Consider the following 16,654-nt stretch of genomic DNA (forward strand, 5'->3'; position numbering starts at 1 on the left):
TAAGGCAAAAGCACTATCATGAGTTTGAGGTTAGTCTGCACAACAGAGTGAATTCTAGGACAGCCTGGGCTACAGAATGAGACACTCTCAATAAAAAAGAAATAAGGGAGGCAGAAGGAGATAAAGACAAAATAAAAGCTTTAGACTAGGTGTGGTTACACACAGCTGTGATCTTAGTATTTGGGAAATTGAAGCAGGAAGACTGCAAGTTTAGGACCCACCTGGAATGTCTCAAAAGCAAAAATGAAACAAACAAACAAAAAAAGACAACTGAACTTAACCCTTCTTAGTTGGGCAAAAGGAAGGGTTGAACAATTTGTTTCTTTTATAGATCTCAGTGTTGAAACTCAAATAAAAATGAATTGGCATTCCATTCCTGCAAGTAAAATGATTACATGTACCACTATATTTCAAAATATCTATTACCTCATTTCTATTTCATAATTCAGAGTATCAAATGTCAGTATCTTATAGTATCATAGAGGAACATACTATTTAGGGATCAGATTCTGGAATGTCCCTCATTCCTTCATTTTTTCCTCCCTTCTGTCTCTCTTCTTCTTCCTCTCTTCTTCTTCCATATAGAACAGCATGCAGTTTTCCATAACACTGCAGCTAGTGTATGGCAGAGGCAATAATTCAGACCCAACGCCAACACTTTGAGTCAAACCTACATTCCTTGAGCCTTTGTGGGAGTAGTTACAGCCGCTTTAAGGAAGAGTGAAATGCATGTCTCCGAAGGCTTTTTGCTTCCCTAGTGGATGCAAGGCACTATTTCTTTCCCCACTGACAAAAAAGTTTTGTACATTTCATGTGCTTTTTTACCCAGTTTGGAAAGCAGTCCTTTTAGTTGATGCCCTGGAACAGATTTATTAGAGTAGAAATAAAACTTAAGGAGAAGCCATGCAACAAGATAACTTTCTGTTTGATGACAAGGACAGACTGAGTCTTTTGTTTTTTATTCTTATCGCCACAGTAGACACTGCACTCAGATGCCAAATATGGAATAAAGCAATATTGTACACATGTTTTAAGAGCAGGAAGACAATTCTTATATATGACAGACTATTGTGAAATCCATCAGTTCCAGAAGTTATGAAATCTCATTTGGGCACATTCAGTTCAACTAGTATTGTTGAATTAAAGATTTTTTATAATCCTTGGTGATTTTTGAGTATGCCAACCCCACTACAAACAATGTTAAGTGTAAGATATAAGACATCATTTTAAAATAAAAGTAGTTCCATGAAATGTGAAAATGCCATCTTAAATCACAATGTTCATTGCAATGTCATCTCTGTATTTAAATTCCTTGATGTTTAGAATTATATTCTTTAAGGTAGTAGCATGGTCACACATAACTCTGAGTATAAATATTGATTAGTATTCATGGTAGTAGAGATACGTTAGATAAAGCATTTAATTTACGTTCCTTTTACTACCAAACAGAGATAAAAACAAATCTCTCATACATCTGGCTTGAAACCTAAATATAAATCACAAGCATTAAACCATGCAGCTAGCAATTATCCAGTAAGTACCTTCCAAATTAGACTGCCAAGAACTTGCCTTGCTTTACTTTAGCCATGGAGGAAAAAAAGAAAGATATAAGGATATAACTTCTTGGCTTTGCATAAATAAAATTGACTACTGATTACAATAGAATATTGATTAAGGAATTGGCCAACTTGGGTAATTAGTTGTAAATCTCTACTGGTTTGTCTTTTGGAAGTCAGATTTACAATCACACAATAAAGCATAGGGTGTTCTTTCCTTTGACATAGTTATGATGACACTGCATACTCCTTAATCAGTTGCTGTGGTGTGGTAAGAGACATGAAAGAATAGTAAAATGGGAAAAGTCTGGAAAGCCTCGGAGCTAGACATGGTTGTTATTGTTTTTTATTTGTTGAAGATGTGGGCATATGAGGAAAGGGCATTCAATGTTAAAAGTGGATGATAAAATTTAAGCACCTTTACATTATTATCATTATTTTATTTTTCAACAAAATTAAGAAACTTTGTAGTGAAAAGGTAAGTACAAACAATATATACCGAACTTCATCATTGATTTTTAATTAGACAATCTCACAGAACTTTGCTAATTTGCAAGTGAAAACTTTCTCTTTTAAAAATCTTTTTATTTATTTATTTCAGAGAGATAGAGAAATTAGGTGTGTCGGTACTCTAGGCACTGCAAAAGAGCTCCAGACACATGCACCACTTTATGCATTTGCCTTTATATGGGTATTGGGAAATTGAAGCCTGATCTTTAGGCTTGGCAAGCAAGCACCTTAACCCCTGAGCAATCTACCCATCCCCCTTAAAACATTTTTTAATGGAAGCTAATCCTGATTATAAAATGAAATAACATAGATCCCAGTCAATAAAACACCTATATTATATTAAATATAGCAGTATATAAATAAATTGATGTTTTGTTCAAATTGTTATCACTCAAATAGAAGTTAGAACTGTTAATATTTGAACCTCTCAACCTCTCTTGTATCTTTTTTATTCTCTCTTCCTGTATTTATTGTTATTTTTTTAATCCGTTAAATAATCAGTAGAACTTCTTCTATATGGAAAGCATATTTGAGAGAAGTTGTATTTTTTTTTTAACTTTAAAGAATGGGAATCTCTCTAATAGTGTCTCAACTAGCCACATGTTTTTTGCTTTTGCCTTTACTTGTCATTCAATGGCAAATCACTGTACACAACAGAATATTTGAAGAGGATGCGGAGATTATAACACTTGTAACATTAATAGAAAAAAAAACACTAAGAAACACAAATAAAAATATCCTCCAGACATTTTATATATGAAGTTCACAAATTGTTACTAGTAGAGTTTTTCAAACTGTACCCACTTTCTAATCAGAGGTAAAAGAAATAAAATTTAACCATTTCTTTGAGAGATCAAAACCTTATATTGAAGTTATTACACTTGACTAGAGAATACTTGATTTCAGAACTCTCAAGAAAATCAAACACTTCTATTTTGAGGTCAGTAAAAAGAATATTAAACTTAGCTTTATTCTTTAGCCCATAGCTTACTTCTTGCTTTGTGATGACTTCTGGAATTGTCTCATTTTCAAGATGACAATTGGCTGGACCTGTTTTTGACCTGAATTCGTACTACACAAATGTTTCATTCTGATGATCAATTGAACAATAAGCTAATGTTCATTTTATAAGTCTAAATTTGCCTGTTAATTAAATACTAAACAAATGTTCTCTGTATGACAAGATCTACACTTTTACTGGGCTGTAAAACTATTTTCTAAAATATTGACTACATTATTTTTAAAATTGGATACTAATGCAAGTGGCATCATTGATATCTCCACATCATTAAAACAGGTTAAATTGTTATCAAGTTGCATAAAACCCTTATTGTATGCTTATATTACATCAGATAAATTAGTAATTTTGTGACATTTTATTAGTAATCAGACCTTTTCTAACAAGTGCTAATTGATCTTAGATAAATAAAAACAGTAATTTTTAATAATTTTATTTATTTATTTGAGAGTGATATAAAGAGAAGAAGCCAAATAGAAACAGAGAGAATGGTCATGCCAGGCCCTATAGCCATTGCAAAGGAACTTCAGATGCATGTTCCACCTTGTGCATCTGGCTTATATGGGTCCTGGGGAATTGAATTTGGGTCCTTTGGCTTTGCAGGCAAGAGCTTTAACCATTAAGCAATTTCACCCAAACAGTAACATTTTGATGAGTGGATTTTGTTAAGGAAACAAAGGCTGAATTTTTTATCCCTGTCATATGCATGTTAGTAATTAACAAATAATAACATATTGGATCTAAAAGTGGCTTAAGAGTTCTAATTGTAGGAACACTGAATAATGGTTAAGATACATTGAATTCTCAGATAGACCTGATATAAATACTACCTATGTTTGTTGTAGATATGAGACAACATTTCTGTATCTTGTTACCATATTTCAGAAAAGTTGATTATCAATAACTGGGCAATGGATGTTGGGATCATTAATAAAGTGCAATGATGAATGCACCATTAGGGTTTCCATAATTTAAAAACATTGCATAACCTAAAGACTTAAACTTTACTTTAAAATTATTCTTCATAAGATTTTGTTGTTTATATTAGCAATATTTTTGCTGCAGTGTACAAATATCCATCAAAAGGAATGCAAGGGAGAAAGGTTTTATTTTTGCTTACAGCACAAGGTGACACAGTTTATCATGACAGGGGAGGCATCATGGCAGCAGACTGAAATGAGGCTCTGGTTACATTGTTCTGCAGTCAGAAAACAGAGAGAAATGAATGATGGTACTAAGCCCACTGGCTTCCTTTTGTTCAGTCACAGAACCTCAGGTAATGGGATAGTACCACTCACTTGCAGAGTGTTCTATTAAAGCTTTCTGGAAACACTCTCATATACACACCCAGAAATACATTGCCATGAGGTTTCTAAATCCAGTTAAGTTGACCGTGAGGGTTAATCACCACAATACTGTCCTTGGTCAACATGACATTAAACACATTACATTATATCATAACATTCCACTCCTGACTTTTAAGGTCTTATTTTCATCTCATAATGCAAAATATATTTAGACTAGTTCCAAAAGTCTCCATAGATTTAACAATCCCAACACTGTTCAAAAGTCCAACATCTCAGCTGAGAGCCAAGGCAGTCTCTTAACTGTGAGTCCCTATTAAAAAAGAAGTCACATACTTCCAATATGTGATGACACAAATTCAACATTCCTGTCCTAAGCAAGACCTAAACCCCAAGACAAACACCAAATCCCATACTTCCTTATCTAACGTTTGGAGTTTGTGATGGAATCACCTGGGTTCCAAAAAGCATGGGCAGCCTCATGTCTCTAGTGGTACTTTCTGTAGCTCACATTATCTTTCCCCAGAGATGGCTTTACATTGTGCCTGCAGCTTACCTTAGCAGATATCCCTCGGTCCCGGCATCTCTAACACCCTCCACTCTCCATTGCTGCTTACGTTTCACCTTAACAGCTTCATGCAGTGGTTCCCTCTGGAACCCTTTCAGGAACCGAAACCTGCTACCCATTGGGTGGCTTCTGAAGCTTTCTGAAAACGTGGCCTAAGTCTCCATAATGCTCACACTTTTGCATCTTTTGTGACTAAAATTCCTGTACCACCTGGATGCTGCTTCACACTTGTGCTGGCATCTTGAAGTGTAGGCTAGTGCCCAGTATGCATCTGCTCTGTGACCTACAGGCTGACCCTGGGGAAAACACTTTCTTACTTGAGTGTTTTCTAGCCTCTTCTTCAGTGGAATTCTCACTTTGCAGCGACTTTCTCAGCACCAGCCTTGTGTTCATCTTTAAGTGAATACCTTTCTGTGCCAGGTGACATGCTATTTATATCTTTCTTCTGCACTTGCTGCTTTCTCTCACTGTAGACCTGGGTCGGAGGAGTGAGCAGCAAGATGTTTTGCATAGGTTGAACGCTATCCTGCCTCAGAATTTCTCCTACCAAATAAGTTAGTCAATTACTTTTTAATCCAGCTTCACTCAAGTTCTCAGGACTCAGAAGGAATGCAACCAAATTATTTTCCAGAATATAATAGGAATTGTCTATATCCCAGTTACTCAAAGGGTCTTGTTTACATTTGGAACCTCCTGAGTTTGGCCTCCACTGTTTATATTTGTACTTTTCTAAAAAAATCTGAGCTTCCCATTTCCCACCAGGATACTCCATTATCTATGCTAAAACATCCAAGGGTATTTGAAGCATGTCATTCCCAATTTATTCCTTCTTTGTGAAACCAAAGGTCTAAGAACCCCATGTCAGATTTATCACAGCAATGGCTCCACATCTCAGTATCCACTTTTTATATCAGTCATTTTTCTTGTTGCTGTTATAAAATACCTGACAAAAGTAATTTAAGTGGAGAAGTTTAATTTTCTTTACAGCTGAATGTGCTGACACAAAATCACACTTCTCACCTTAAAGACAGCAAGCGATATTCTGGAGCCATATATTCTGGACCATTATTTGGGAAAACAGATTCAGGTTACCCATAATACTATGCTCCAATATTGTGGTAGCAATGCTATAAAGCTTCTAAAGCCATAAATCAAGACAGTTTAGTAATATTGGAGCAATCATCAGTTGGAAAAAAGCTAGAGTAGACTGGGAATATCTCTGTTACAGACCTCAGGTGATATCTGATACAACTGTTAGCATTTGGGTTGGGGGAAGACAGGATGTTTGTAAATTTCAAAAGTATCTGCCTAATAGTCAATCCCCCCATTCTGTCCCATAGCTTAGCTTTTTATTTACATGTGCTTAAATGGGATGTACCTACTATGAAAAAATAATAGTGATAAGATTAATTTTCCCAGATGAGCCATTCTTTTCCCTTGAATTGCCATTTTCCTTAAATTTTATTCAATTAACAGAGAGAGAGTTACAGGCTTCTCATATCCTTCTTTATTCCTCCCATCAAAGTCTTAGGATAACTGTTACTGAATAACTATCATGTGTTTTTTCCCATAAATGTCTTATCATTTTTATCTCATATTAATATGTAGTGTCATTATATAATTACATAAGTACAAACACTAAAGTATAGAAATAATAAGTGGTTTATTAAGGTGTAAATATGGTGGAGATAACATTTTTTTTAAAGTTGTTACTGACCTCATAGTCTCTGTGCTGTAAACCATGATATGTGCAGGATTCAAGATGCAGGTATCAAATTCCTGAAAGGAAACCTGGCCCTCTAGTTCCACTCTCAGAGGTAATTATAGTTTTGGCTTCAGGTATAGTTTTCTACCTTCTCTAGAAGTTTTCAAAACTGCTTTATTTCACTCCTTCACTCTTTTTCTCACTGTTTGGTTGAGGAACATTAAAAAAAATATTTATTTATTTAAAAGATGAGAGAAGAGAGAGAGAGAGAGACTATGGGTGTGCCAGGGCAAATGAATTCCAGATGCTTGTGCCCACCCATTTGTGCATCTAGCTTTATGTAGTACTGAAGAATCAAATCTGGGTCATCAGGCTTTATAAGCAAACACCTGTAACCACTGGGCAAGCTCTCAAGCTCAGGAATATTCTTAAGTAAAAATTCCGTCCTGTGTACCATCTTTTATAAATTGAGTAAAACAATGACAGAAATTTATCATAGCCATCTTTGCAAGTCAAGAGGATGCTCTGTTAAGTATGAATGTTTGAATACTGAGGTTGCAGATGGCCTTCATGAATCTGTGGACTCTACAATGTATATTTATCTCTGCTTCATATTTTCACTCTGGTTGATACCTTAATTACTTAGACCATTCCTTTCCATGTGACCCTTTGCTGCTGTCCTCAGCAATGTCCACCCTATGTTAGTGCCCATCTAAGCTACTGAGCCCACACGTTTTTGGCAGCAACCAATGCAAAACCAGTCATACAATATCACTCAAACATAATAAAAATTCTCTATTGTAGTTAGCAACACAAATGGAAGATATTTCTTCAAAAATATACTATTTCCCACATTTCACTACCCCATGCATGTGTACATCTCTACATTGTAACATGTGTAGAGACAAATAAGACGTATGTAACTTAAGCAAGATTTTCTGTATTTCATCCTTGCTATACTTAACTTTCAGTTTCTCCTGATAATATTTAATAGATTTCTGGCTCAAGGAAGGCATCAGGAAGAAAGAAGTGAAACTTTCCTAGTGGAAGATTTATACATTAGTACTATAGAACTCATTTTCTGACCTTTTGGTGGAGATACTAACTTTTGAACATGTAGCGCCTGGGTAGTGGGTCATCTATGATGAGAGACTGGGCCAAGGCACACAACATAATTTACACAGTATTAGGGCCCATTTCTACATTACAAGACTGGATCTATATATTTTAGGCTTATTGGCCAAATTATTCAATCTGTTATTTTCAATTATATGGTCAGCAATTAAAAGTATTTCATTAAAAACTTGAACCATAGTATGTATACACACACACACACACACACACACACACACACACACACACACACATGCACACACCTGGCAGGGCAGATACCATGATAAATAAGGTGGTTTCTGAAGGTGAGGTTTATCCATTGCCCTCCCTATTTGCTGACCTTTGTAATTTTTTCAAATGCAGGAAACTCAGGTGCATAATTTGTGGTGGTTGAGGTCTGTATTCCTGCTCTCTGTGAGAAAAAGTTGAAGAAAGTAAAAAGTATCATTTTTATGATATTTTTGTATAATTTTGTTAGCCATAATGTATTGGAATAGATCACAAATATTTTCTATTATTATGATTTTGAGATCTTTGTGCTAAATGGTGATATGAGTAAGCCTCATCACTTTCCGTGTTTGGGTCCAGTTCAACTTGAAAACAGAAGTACTATCACTTGGATCAATTTAAACTTAAGTAAATGCTAAATGCAATTGTCATAAGATACATTAACACCTATTTTAAGTAAAGAAATTGAAACGCAAGCAAGTAAGCAGTGTTTATTTGGTATAGACCCTTAAGTCATGCTCAGTTCTCTCCATTTCTAAAGCTTTCATTTCTTAGCTTCTGAGACCACATCTACACCCTGTTACCCTCATTCAAACATGATGGTAAAAGCTTGTTTCATTTTGGTACAAATTGTCTTTATTTGATAATTGTTCAAAACAGCAGTTTCGTAGATAGTTGTCCTCTCCAGTTTAAGTAACCAAAGCAATAGCTGTCCTCATAGTTTTGTTATCAAGAAACCCAACTTATGGAAGTGTCCATGAGAACCAAGGAAGCAGGAAAATAAGATTAAAGTAGCAGTTTCCCTGTAAAGCATTGCAGTCTAGTGAACTGAGAACAAGACCCCTGGTCATGGGCAGCTTCTAAGGAGGCCCAGGCAGGTGATGGGTGATCTTGTTGTTGATGAAATTTTATTTTTACATCCTTCCTTCACATTTTATTTCTGCTTATGACTTTTAGCAAAGCAGAAAATTTATGAAGAACTTTAGCATCTTTTACTTGTTTATTTTCAATGTTTCATTGAATGTCATTTATTTCATAGAATATGCTTAAACCTCATTTCTCTTCATTAACTTCAAGATGCTATTAAATTTTATCCATTAAAAACTTTATTATGGGACCGGCAAGATGGCTTAGCAGTTAAAGCATTTGCTTTCAAAGCCTAAGGAGACAGATTTGAATCTCCAGTGCCCACGTAAGCCAGATGCATAGGTGGTATTGTATCTGGAGTTCATTTGCAGTGGCTTGAGGCCCTGGCATGCCCATTCTCTTTATTTGTCCCCCTCCTTTCTCTAATAAATAAATAAATAAATAAACATTAAAAGCCTTCATTATGGACTAATAATATTGTATAGAGGTAAGTATAATATGTAACTTAGTTGGTGAAATTAGGGGATTCGAGCCAAATGCCCATCTTCCTCTATCACCAAGATGGAGGGCATTAGATAGAGAGCATGACTGGTGGAATATCCTGGACTCTAGTACCAATCCAACTGCCAGCAGAAATCACCTAAACTCATTAAGTCTTGATTCATTTTTCTGCTTACTGGGGTTTATAGTAACTATCAAGGGAGATGTTAGAGAATTAAATGACAAGATGATTATGATGGTTTTCAGCGTAGTACTTGGCATCTAGTAGGGGCTGCATAAGTACGTGCTGGGTGTGTTACTTTAACATAAGATGTCATGCTGTGAGTGAGCTCAGAAAAGAGTATGTGCCATTAATCAAAACTGGATAGAGTAGAAGCTTGAGCTTGCATGACTGCTGCTTAGCGTTCTGTGTCTGTGCTGCGTAAAGTCACTGGTACGGAAACCCTGTAGGAGCCCGTAGAACTTTCCGGTTGAAAAAGAATTATCGTCACTGTCTTTTGTCTTGATTTTTTCTTCTACACATGAGTGTTATTGCTGAAATGGCTAACCTCCACTAATCTTTAATAATTATAGTACGTTCTCCTTATTTTCTGCCATAGCCTACACTCCCAGGCTAGACTGATATGGTTGCTCCAGTTATAGGAAAAAATATCGCAGCTTAGAAATGTTTTTCAGAAGTGAGCATGCTCTGCAGTTTACGTAGTGATGAAAAGACAAATATGTTATTAATGTTGGACCTTTGCTTAGAATGTCTCTAGGTGCTGCAAAAGCATGTTTGGAATTCTGAGCACCTCAGTTGAAATTCCATTTCTGACATTTACCATATGGTATTGGCTGAGATTTTTCACTGCTCTTCTAAACAACAGGGCCAGATCTGCCTACCTCACATGGTAATCGAGTGAGGAAAATTAAGTATGATAATGTATACTCAGCACCTTTAAAAGAGGGAAGCCAACAGCTGTCAATGTTTTTCTTACCTCCCCTTCCATTTGCGGTGCATGGCAGCCCTGACTCTTCTCCTTGCCCAGATTTTGCACGGATGAAGTTTTGGAGCACACCTCAAGCTTGCTGAAGCTGCATTACATAAAAGAGTGCAGCATGTGAAGAAATTGGTAATGGAGGGGCTCCAGAGCCATCCACTTCCTTCAAGCAGAACACCCTCGCTCATTAAATCATATGGATTGTTAAACTGAAAGTCTTGGTTTCACTCCCCTGGTTCATACTAGAGAATTTGTTAGTTTCCAGAGAGAAAATGATTCTTTCTCTTTGAGACTCAGGGAGAATGTGAGATAAAACAATGGTTAAATAATACATTTTCTTATTTTTAACGTTTTATTGATAACTCACATAAATATAGACAATATACCTTGATCATACCTCCCTCCCACCACTCTCCTTTCCCTCTCCCAACTGCCACCCCCAACTGAATCCCTTCTTTTCTTCACAGCTAGACTCTCTTCTATTTTGATAGCATCATTTTCCCCTATAATTATGTAGGTTGTGTCAGCCACTGTGAAGTCATGAATAACAAGGAGGTCATTTCTGCCTAGATAACAGCATTATAAGCAGTCCTCCCCTTCCTTTGGCTCTTACATTCTTTCTGCCACCTCTTTCACAATGGTCCCTGAGCCTTGGAGGGTGTGATAGAGATGTCTCAGCGCTGAGCACTCCACTTTCACTTCTCATTCTCATCACTTTAACCAGGTTTGAGTCACTTCACTGGTCACCACCATCTGAATAGAAAAGTTTCTCTAACCAAAAGTTAATATATGGACATAAACATAAATCTTTAGAAGGTAGTTTGGTAACCATAATATATCCATTTAGCCAGTCAGCAGTAGCAGTTTCCTCTCTAGGACTTATTATGACCACCTCAGCCATAGGCATTTGACTAGGCAGCCTCAAATCCAGTCAGAAAGCAGTTGGTTTTCCCCATGACAGGCATGCCCCACTGCAGCAGTTGGTACATTTGGCTTGGCTGGCCAGCCATAAAACTTCTGTGGTCAGCTACTGCTAAAACTGTTGATTCCTTTTCTCCTCCCAAAGGCTGCATGCCATATTATTTTTTTCCAGCACTCTTACAGCTAGCTAATCAGGAGGAGGCTTCTGGCTCAGCCCCAGCTTGATTTTTCAGTGACCTGAAGTCCAAGCACATAAAGTCTTCAGCAGTAGAGTTTTCCACCTTGCAATAGACTGTCATGTTTTAGGGAAATCGGGGCCTCCCAGGAAGATATCCCACCCCAGCACTGAAATTTTTCTAATAACAATCTATGGCTTTTGGACACAATATTGGATAATCTGTCCACCAGATACTTCTACCCAAAGTGTTTTTCAGCATATGTATTATTAGCTAGTAAAGAAGTAGGTTTTCATGTGGCTTAGTCATATCATTGTAAGTTTTGCTCAACCTTCCTGCCATTCCCTCCTCTCCTGCATCCTCTCTCCCTAAGCATTTCCACCTCAGTATTCTGCTCTATACACTCAATGTAAACAGTATGGGGTTGTGGAAAGAAGTAGCCTAATATCTGAGGAACACAACAAGCATTCCAACCAGGTGATTTCAGTACCACGGAAGTAGATAACCCATTTTAACAGCATGTACCCTTCACACTGTGTGATGAAAATTGCACTTCCTTCTGTGGTCTTCCTCCTCAAAATGCATAAACCCAGTGTAAAAATGAGACAATTACCAGTGGAGTGATGCTACAAAATACCTTAGTATTTCTCAAAACTGAAGGTTTTCAAAACAAGAAAAATCTGAGAGTAGATCACAGATTTTAGGAGCCTAATATTAGGCTCACTGTAGGCTGGACCTCTGGATGTGATATTACAAAAATGAAAAAAGATATTACATGAAAACTATGGATCTGGAGCTTGGTTGTTGCTCAATGGTTAAAACATTTGCTTGCAAAGTCTGCCAGCCTGGGTTCAATTCCCTAGCCACACACTTAATGACAATGAAAGTTGTGCATTGCATATGTGATTCCAACACACCTATGCTGATACTAATACTCTCATGCTATACATATATGTGTATATATAGTAAGTTTGATTTTATATTTATCACTTATGTGAATATATGTCATATACATAGTTTTGCATGTGTATTTATGCATGCTTGCATATGTATAGCCACACTTTGTGTCTGTGTGTGTGTGTGTGTGTGTGTGTGTGTGTGTGTGTATGTGTGTATGTGTACATATGGAGACCAAAGACTGACATCAGATGTCTTCCTTGATTGCTTTCCATCTCATTTGCTATTGTAGGGTCTAGAGTCCCTCATTTAAATCAGTTTGGCTGGTCTTGTGAGCCAACTTGCTCTGGGCATCCACTCTCTCAGGCTTCAGAGCACTTTAATTTCAAGTGGGCCATGCCACCCACCTAGCATTTACATGGATACTGGGTGTTAGTTCTGAGTACAGGCCCCTCTTTCTTGTAGTGCAAATGCTTTACCAACTCCACCATCTTCCCAGTCCCTAGATAATGGTGTACAAATAGGTGGTTTTCTTTTGAACCTTGACTCTCAGGGATGTCAATGGTACAATTGTTTGTGTTTTTAAACACAGTATCTTTTTTCCTTACACAATTATATTTAATTCTTATCCTTCCAATTGGATATTTTCTGTGAGTGTATGATGATGACCAAAATAAAGGCATAGTCAACTCTAGGCAAGATCTCAGCTACTGAGCTTTGTACCCACTCCTCCAACTAGACTTGATTATTTCACTTTCAGCAATTCTGTGCTCTGTTATAAATCACAATATATTACAAGAAGGACCTTGTTTCAGTTACCTTCTCATTGTTAACAGAAGCATCCTACCAGAAGCAGCTTATGGGTGAAAAGTGTTTACTTCAGGCTTAGAGATTCCTGGGGAAACTACATCATGGTAGAAGAAACTAACATATTTCCCTAGATCCATAGAGGAAAGAGAAAGAGAGAGAGAGAGAGAGAGAGAGAGAGAGGCAGAGAGAGAGAAAGACAGACAGACAGAGAGAAAGACAGACAGACAGAGAGAGAGAAAGAGAGAAAACAAGAAACAGCCAGGAAGCACAAACAGCTAGAACTCAAATTTCTCTTAATATACCTTTGCAGGTCTGAATTACAAGATCCACCCCCCTGTGGCATGACTCTTCCAGCAGACTGCTGGAAACTTAAGTAGGAAGCTTAATCTTAATGAAAAAAAAAAATACATCAGACTAAAGGAGACAAACATTTACATTCAAACCTCCAAAGACTGTCCATAAATACAAATATATTAGATCTTTCATTTTAAGAGAGAAAACAAAGGTCACGAGGTCAAATGGTATGGTCTTTAAAGCAGGCTGTGAGTCAATTGGTTATATCAAGGTGAAAATAACCAGGTAGCACCTGGTTATCTTCAACACCAGTTTATGGATTCATACTCATTTTTGTTGTTGTTGTTGTTGTTGTTTTGTTTTCTGAGGCAGGTTCTCACTCTAGTTCAGGCTAATCTGGAATTCATTATGTAGTCTTAGGATGGCATTGAACTTATGGTGATCCTCCTACCTCTGCCTCCTGAGTGCTGGGATTAAAGGCATGTGCCACCATGCCTGGCTCACACTCAAAGTTTTAATGAGACCATATAACTGGTTTTAATCAAATAAATTTTATCCATTGAATAAGCTTTTCTTTTTAAATATATATTTGTGTGTGTGTGTATGTGTGTGTGTGTATACATGTCAAAATTCTTTCCATGAGAAATGAATGCCTGTCCACCTTTACATGGGTGGCTGAGGGATTGAATCTAGACTGGCAGACTTTGCAAGCAAGTTCCCTAAAACACTGAGCTATCTTCCTAGCACCTAGGGGAAACTTTTCTATTGAAAACCTCAAAAGGCATACCCCAGTCTTTGAATTACCCTGGGAATGCTATTAGTTCTCTCTGGGTTCTTAACCACATAGAGAAGAAACTATTTGTCTGAATCTAGCTGTAGAACAAAAGTTAACTGGTGATTGCTTAGTGGTAAATGAGACCCTGAGATATCCAAAAATAGGTAGACGTATCCAGAAAACCTTCTGTTACCCATGACCTAAAGAATGTTCCCTTCGGGCTGGAGAGATGGCTTAGCGGTTAAGCACTTGCCTGTGAAGCCTAAGGACCCCGGTTCGAGGCTCGGTTCCCCAGGTCCCACGTTAGCCAGATGCACAAGGGGGCACACGCGTCTGGAGTTCGTTTGCAGAGGCTGGAAGCTCTGGTGCGCCCATTCTCTCTCTCTCCCTCTATCTGTCTTTCTCTCTGTCTCTGTCGCTCTCAAATAAATAAATAAAAATTTAAAAAAAAAAGAATGTTCCTTTCAAAACCGTACCAACATTGAGCCATCGATTTATTCTCTGTCATATCATAAGCTGTGGGTGGCAGGAAGAGGCCCGATCAAATGGAAAGCTACCATGCACTGTGGGAGCTAGCCCCAAGGGACAGCATGAGCTCCTCACAGTGGAGGAACACAGCAATGGCAAAGTACTTGTTTGTAAGCTTTAAGGTATAGGACTAATATTACTAGATTTCATATAATAATTTCTGAACAAAATCCTTGCAAACAGAATCCAACCACACATCAAAAGCATTATCCATCTTGATCAAGTGGGATTCAGCCCAGGAACACAGGGGTGGTCAATCTGTCAATGTAATATACCACATAAACAAGATTAAACACAAAAACCACATAATAATTTTGATAGATGCAGAAAAGTTCTTTAAGAAAATACAGCATCACTTCATGATCAAAACATTGGAAAGAATTGGCATTGTCAGTTTATATCTTTTTTTTTTCTGTTTACGTCTTAACAAAATAAAGTGTATATATAAAGCTCCTAAAGCCCAAATAATACGAAATGGAGGGAGACTGGAGGAATTCCTTTTGAGAACAGGAACCAGACAGGGGTGTCCACTTTCACCTCTGCCCTTCAATATAGTACTGGATGCCCTAGCTCAAGCAATACGACAGGCCAAAGAAATAATTTGCAATTTGAAAGGGAAGAAGTTAAGTTAGCTCTATTCACAGACAACATGATTCTATACATAAGAGACCTAAGAATCTCCATCCTAGAACTCTTGACGTTGATTAACTCATTCAGCAAAGTAGCAGGACACAAAATCAATGCACAAAAATCAGTAGCTTTTCTATATGCAAATGACAAAGATACAGAGAAAGAAATTAATGACATTGTCCCATTTTTCAATAGCAGCAAAAAAATAGAATAAAGTACCTTGCAATAACATTTACCAAGGAAGTGATCTACACAATGAAAACACTCCAAAAAGAAATTGAGGAGGACTTGAGAAAATGCAAAGACCTCCCATGCTCCTGGATAGGCAGAATTAACATTATGATCATAGTTTAGAAATTTTATAATGAGGGATACTTCAAAATGGGCTTATATAATATTAAATATACACTCATTCTACATTAATAAAGGATCTAGAGGATCTAGTGTCTAGCCAGGCTAAGTTACCAGTCCATATTCAATTAAATAGGTAAGTAATGTATGTTGCTTCAACCCAGACCCTTGGCAACTGTGCCCTTTCACTTAAACCATGCTGTATTATTTCATGTGATTGTTTGGGATTATTCTGTGGCATTGATTGATGGGAACAGAAAGCTTTGTTCCCCAGGGTTCTAGCTAACCAGTGAACCAGCCTATGTAAAAGAAAAGTGAGCACAGTTCTCAGTAGTGCCTGTAGTAGGCACTCTCCTCACAAGTACTCTGGGCCTGAACCAGGCATATAAGAGCAAGGAGAGCAAAGCTAGCATCAAAAGTAGTTTAATGGTTAAGCGCTTGCCTGTGAAGCCAAGGGCCCCAGTTTAAGGCTTCGTTCCCCAGGTCCTACATTAGCCAGATGCAAAACACACGTGTCTGGATTTTGTTTGCAGTGGCTGGAGGCCCTGGTGCACCCATTCTCTCTCTCTCTCTCTCTCTCTCTCTCTCTCTCTCTCTCTCTCTCTGTCTGTCTATCTGCCTCTCTGTCTGTCACCCTTAAAAAAGTCATTTAGGGCATATTGGCCCATGCCTTTAAAGAAAAAATGTAGCTTAGTCGTCAGGAATAAGGAATGTAGGTAATACACTCTAGACCTTACAGGACAGCTCAGACAAGTTTCCTTGTGTTTTAAGGATGTGCCTTCAGTGTTGAACAGTAACATGGATTCTGTTCTCTGCTTGGTGCTATAACACTAGTGTTCCTAGAAGGTTTGCAAATTTACTTATTTTTACTGAAGGAAAGTGATTTTTCATCAAGAAGTAGAGGTTGAACAACAATTGTTAA

The 16,654-nt window shown here is 37.4% G+C and overlaps 1 protein-coding gene and 1 non-coding gene across 5 annotated transcripts in view; both read left to right on the forward strand.

The window, feature by feature from the left end:
- Positions 1-16,654, forward strand: part of Grm5 (glutamate metabotropic receptor 5) — a 513,149-nt gene that overhangs the window by 31,640 nt on the left and 464,855 nt on the right. The window lies entirely within an intron of this gene.
- Positions 8,030-8,192, forward strand: LOC123459918. Its single transcript, XR_006636653.1, has one exon. It is a non-coding gene; the product is annotated as a U1 spliceosomal RNA (small nuclear RNA).

The sequence above is a fragment of the Jaculus jaculus genome, chromosome 3, assembly GCF_020740685.1.
Source record: "Jaculus jaculus isolate mJacJac1 chromosome 3, mJacJac1.mat.Y.cur, whole genome shotgun sequence".
Lineage (NCBI taxonomy): Eukaryota > Metazoa > Chordata > Mammalia > Rodentia > Dipodidae > Jaculus > Jaculus jaculus.